This window comes from Nipponia nippon, unplaced genomic scaffold (assembly GCF_047370975.1).
Source record: "Nipponia nippon isolate SJK-2023a ecotype South Korea unplaced genomic scaffold, ASM4737097v1 scaffold_2, whole genome shotgun sequence".
Classification (NCBI taxonomy): domain Eukaryota; kingdom Metazoa; phylum Chordata; class Aves; order Pelecaniformes; family Threskiornithidae; genus Nipponia; species Nipponia nippon.
In genome coordinates this window covers 47,759,687-47,765,204 of record NW_028262336.1, presented here as the reverse complement: position 1 = coordinate 47,765,204, position 5,518 = coordinate 47,759,687, and the positions used below count along the sequence as shown (strand labels likewise).

The window sequence follows — 5,518 nt, the reverse complement described above, 5'->3', positions numbered from 1 at the left end:
AGTGTGTCTGGTTTTGGGAGGCTATTAGCATTTTGAGAGGGAGAGGAGAAGGCATCATGAAGCTATAGACAGTGCTTCTGTCAGTTGCTCCACGCAGCCACGCTCATGGCTACTGTTGACAGACCCTGGCTGGTCAAAATTCACATCTAAATCCAGTAGCACAGATTTTCTCAAAAAATATTTTTCCTTTGGAAAAATGTGGGTACAGCAAAATCATCATTTCTTGCAGAAACCTTTACTTTCTGAAACTTTGGATGGGAGATGCTCCTAGACCCAAGACAGACCATCTTGGTCAGAAGGGGAGACCTCACAGGCAGTTTCCTCAATGTTCAGGGCACTTTCTTTAGCTACAGGAGAGTGATCAACTTTAAGCCCCTGATGTCCCTGACCTGGAACAGCAACTAGGACCTGCCTGTCCCACCTTACGGCCCGACCAGGGAGCGAGAGCAGCTTCCCACACGTGAGGTCTCACTCAGTCCACGGTTTCTGTAGGTATTTATGCAGAGCAGAATATGCCCAGCAAGAGAGGATAACTGGGAACAGGAGCTGGAGCATGGCTTCATCTGAGAGGATGCGTAGACCATGAGCCTGGTGTGCCTTACTAAGTCTTCAATTTCATGCAGCTATTCTGGTTTGGACAATAAAATATTTTTTGTCTGTAGGACAAGATTAGGCAGAGTAGATAAGGATCTTCCTCAGTGTGTGTGTAAGTGTGCGCTCACGTGTCTTCCTTTTGATCGTGCATTTCTTTATGGATTTGTTAATGTTCACATCACCTGATACCTTTCTATTAAATATTTGTTTCAATACATGGTAATTCAGCGGTGAAAAAAGAAAAATGCCCAGCTAAGTGTAATGACAGGTTGCCTTTGTAGATCAAGCCATTTTTATTTGAGCCTTTAAATATAAATAATGGCCTGGTAATTAAGCAAGGTGAACAGTTTCCATTTCAGAGGCATTCCTTTAAACAAACTGCCTGTGAGCAAACATTAATCCTTCATGATCAATGTCCTTCTCCTTGTTATTAAATTTATACTAGGATGCAGTGCAAACATGACCACCTCTTTCCAGACAGTTCTTAGTTCTCTCTTCCAGGGAGTTTTGCTGATGTAGCAAAAATGTCAGTGGTTAGTCAATTCAGCCCTGTTATTGGTAAGTTGGTGAATATCCTTTTTAACTCAAAAGGTTATCTCCAGACTGGTTTTATGTGCATGGCAGTAGTTTTGCTGCTGGGAATTCTGTATCCGCATCAGGGAGAGGAACTTGTTCGGCTGTCATCCAGAGAGTCCCAGCTTGACGCTGCCAGGGCTAACCAGCGCGGGGTGGTGACGACTGGCACGGTCAAATGATCCCAAAGGGATGGTGCGGACTTGGAACCCTTCACAGAAAGCACTTAGGACGGGCATGATATGAAAATTGCTTTTTGGTGGTGTATAAGCTGCTTTCCTCCCAGCTAAGCTTCCAGATCAGTAGAAAGAGAGCCTGTGAAAGTTGTCACCCAGGGAATGAGCGGTGTCCCTTCTCCAGCACCATCAGCCCTTCGGCCTTCAGCACACACAGTCCTTGACAAGAAAATACACGGCGTTGTAAAAGAAGGAAGAGAGGCCCTCATGAAGCCACATATTTTATTGACTAAAGAGTAAAAGTACTTTTTCAGGAAAAAAAGATCCAAATGATGTAGTACCTTTGAGAAGAGATGATGTATTTTGAAGCTTTTTTCAGTTATCTTCATGATAATGTGCTCTGAACATATGCATTATGTTTTACTCTGTTACTGATTTTCTGATAATAAAAAATCGTATTGCAAGCATTATCATTGTTAATCTAAAAAAAAAAAAATACCCTGAGGCTATTATATATTTGAATTTTAACTTATAAAGTAGATAGCCAGATTTAAGCAATTTGTTTTCACAGCTGCAGACTGTCCACGTGGTAAGCTGCAAAATGTATAGTGCTCTATACTATGCCCATCTAATTTTGGAAAATGTATGTGATATGGAGCTGGGTGCTACATTAAAATAAAAGCGTCCAATAACTTCAAATTGCCTTGCTTTTGTGGTTTATTTAGGATGTCGATTGTGCAGATCTGCCAGGAGAGCAGAAACTGTGACTCGCTGTGGAAAAAATACAGTGTTGAAATGGCTGACCTTCAACTATGAAAGATGAAATCACTTACATTGGGATTGTGTGTACGCAAGAGAGAGAGAGACTGACTTAAAGTGAAATCATATTTCCTTAGGCTTCAGTTAAGTCAAAACTTCATCTTTACTTTGTCAGGCCTCGCTTTGTCATAATTCAGACCTAGCTCCATGATTAAGCCCGAAGAGGCGCATCCTTTTCTAACCTGGACGGCACCACCACGAAGGAGAAGTCCTTCCAAGCCTCCAGCAGACCCTTGGTCGGAGCGTGCCCAGGCAGGAGCAGTGAGAGGACTCGAGCTGTTTCCCCCAGCAGCCCCAGGATCAGTGGTTTTGGCCCCTTGTCAACTGCAAGGGCTGAAATTAAACTGGGAAAAGGAAAACATTTGAATAGCTGGCTTTCATGGGCAGGGAGCTGGAGGGGACGGTGTACTCCTCTTTAACTAGTGTGATTTTTAAGAATTATGTCACAGCTATCCAAAGAGCAGGGCTTTAAAAGAGGAAATAATTAGTGATAAATTAATTCTTACAGCATTAAGCCATGACAAGGGATATTTTATTGGCCTAAAAGTATGTCTCTGGTGCACGTGAGGCACAAGGCCAAGGCGCTAAAAACTTGTAAATATCCTGTAGGGAGCTATTCTGCAGCGGCAGCGGGATGGATTTAGATGGCTCTTCCATTCTTAGTTTTTACAATTAGATGGTACTCTGGGGTGCTTTCATGCAATTCTAGATTGGCTCTCCGTATTTAAATTCGTGTTCCCAATAATCTTTCTTAAAAATTAAAAGATGCATCTTCCTGCTCTAGAAAAAAAGTTCTTGGTGTAAGTGGGAAAGAAAAGAAACAGGAGAAGCTTCAAAAGTCCTTTTTTATCCTTCTGCTGTTTTTAAGGTAATGCCGCTTCACAAGCGTGCCTGCTTAGGTGGAATGCTTACAGGGCTTCTGCGGCAAAGCAGAATAAAGGGAAATTAGGAAACGAAAAAACTCCCTGGGTTTCTGTAGCCCATAGCTGGATCAGAGGTCTTTCACCTCATGGTCTCATCGCTCCTCCCATTCTACCTCCCCCGGCAGCCCCCTGTGCTGCGTGCCCCCAAACAAACGCACCTTGGAGCGGGAGGCCTTGGGTACGTGAAGCCTCCTTGCGGCAGGCTGCCAAGTCCCCGGTATTCCCTCAGCACCCACTGTTTTGGGCACATGTCTGGGAGCAGCGGCACTAGCTGTGTCATCCCAGTAGTCCACTGGCTAAATGCTGAATCTGTATTCCCAGTTAAATCATGAATTGGTTTATGTTTATTGATTGCTAACTTAAACGGCATGAGCTAGGAAGAATGTCTTATCTGAGGACATTTTGAGGATGCTTTATGCATCAGAATTGAGATGGGCTAGACAAGACTAATTACTATTGCATCTAGTCTGTTTTTTGTGGGAGGGAGGGAGGAAGGGAGGGAGGGTGGAAGAAGGGGATTCTTGTCTTAGCTAGGCTGCTCCTACAAGAAACATCATTATTTTACTTCCCATCTTTGGTTCATGTTGGGAACTTACTCATCACTGTGCTGTGGTCTTCAGTGAAACACGGGTATAACCGCTGGCAAACGTGCAGGTCGTGTCTCTGCCACAGACAGGCCTCCCGCCAGGACCTCCTCACGCTGCGGAGACAAGCAGGAGTGTCATGCTATCACATGCGAAGCAGTGACAGCATGTCCAGCCCTGTGACAGCAAATGGCGTGCAGAGCCCAGCAAGGAGGAAAGCGGAGAAGGAGGCAGCGTGTTGGCTCTGTGGGACCATGACGGACGGAAAACGTGACTCAGGAAAAGTAATTGCGCTTCTGAGGTAGCAGGGAAGTCAGGGCACCTCCACCACCTTGCTCTCACCCCCACGCAACAGAATAACGTGCTTAAAAAAGCTCTGCTGGACACCTCGCTGTCAGGAGGCTTGGATGTAGGACTGCTACTTGATACATGAGCTATTCCCTTCCAAGGTCGCTTAAGGAATTCTGGAGTTCATGCTGCCTGTCACAGGTTTAGGGTGTGTTAAGCCAGCGATACCAGTGTTCGGCAGACCAATACAAAGCGTCTATTGTTTACTACAGTTTTCATGCTCTTATCTGAGGGAAAAGCCAGCACATGATCTCACCTGGGCCTTGTTTCCCAGCCCCGTGCTGTTCCTAAAAGACACCATGTACTCAATGAGAAATAATGGTTTCCTGTGTCATTAATGAGTTCTTCCAGCCATCTTCCTTCAGAGCAATCACCTTGGGTGATGGAGGTGTGCGCTTCCAAAAGCCATTAGCCCGCGGCGGGGGGAGCTGTGCTGGGAGGCACCATTCTCTGCCACCAGAAAAGCAACCCCCTTTTGGGTGTCTCAGCTTAGACGCTAAAGAAACCAGTGCTGGCAGAGTCATCAGCCACTCGAAGCTATCATCAGCCAAAATATCTCCTGGGATTAAAAGACCCCTCCTTGGGAAAAAGTTTGTTTCCAGTGCTTAATACCATACCACATGGAGGGGGTAAAAAAAAAAAAAAAGAAAAAGCTGTTGCTTTGATTGCTCTCTAAATGTCTGGGTAATTGTGTTATTCAGGTGCCTCTTCAGGGCTGTGATTTCTGAATTTGTTAGTGCAAAAATCCTCAGTTGGGAACTTTGATATAGGCATCCCAGGACTTTTAGGGGGCTCTGATTTGGAACTGTCCTTCATGTTTCACCCCAGCCTATTTACTCCAATCACCCGCATTAGTACAAATAGTAACACATATTTTTAAGCCCGTACATTTATTCTTACAGCCTTTCAGACTGCTGTTGCAGGTATATCATGCTCCCATTAGAGCTGGCCATTAAGTGCACATGGAGCTACGTCAACGTGAGAGTAAGCAAGTAACAGGCATTTTTCGTCAAGTGTGGCAGAAGGGACCTGGACCGCAGGGGCTCAGGCAGAGGCAGGCCAGCAGTGTTTTCCTCCTGCTCTGAGTTTTACCACCATGGGTAAGCTCTAATCTGAGGAAGAAAAATGCAGTTTGATTTCCCCCACCTTCGTTATGAAGCTAACTTAATGTATATTTTAATGGGTTGGACCCTCAGCCATACTTTCTTACTCTTCCCTCTAGTTTGATTCCTTGCCTTGTTTTCTAAATTTTGTCTGGCACCCTGCAATTGCTTTGTTTTGCACAAAGTGGAAAGACTGAGCAGAGTGCAGGTGCTTACCAGCTGGTCCTGCTTTCAGCCCATAGCCTGGGAGGCTTGGCATGCTTTTGCTCTCATGTACAAATGTATGGTTGGGTTTACGACTTTGCTCCGGTTTGGTTGATTCTGGAGGTGGCTTTGGCTGCAGGTGACAAAGTGCAGGGGCGTCTTCATGACATATCAGCTGGGTGGAGATCGTCTCA

General features: G+C 45.2%; 1 long non-coding RNA gene across 1 annotated transcript; it reads left to right on the top strand.

Moving 5' to 3' along the window:
* Positions 1-2,960: 2,960 nt before the first annotated feature.
* LOC148055776 (uncharacterized) lies at positions 2,961-5,070 on the top strand. The gene is made up of 3 exons (XR_015704667.1): positions 2,961-3,030; positions 3,706-3,953; positions 4,920-5,070. It is a non-coding gene; the product is annotated as an uncharacterized LOC148055776 (long non-coding RNA).
* The last annotated feature ends 448 nt before the right edge of the window (positions 5,071-5,518 follow it).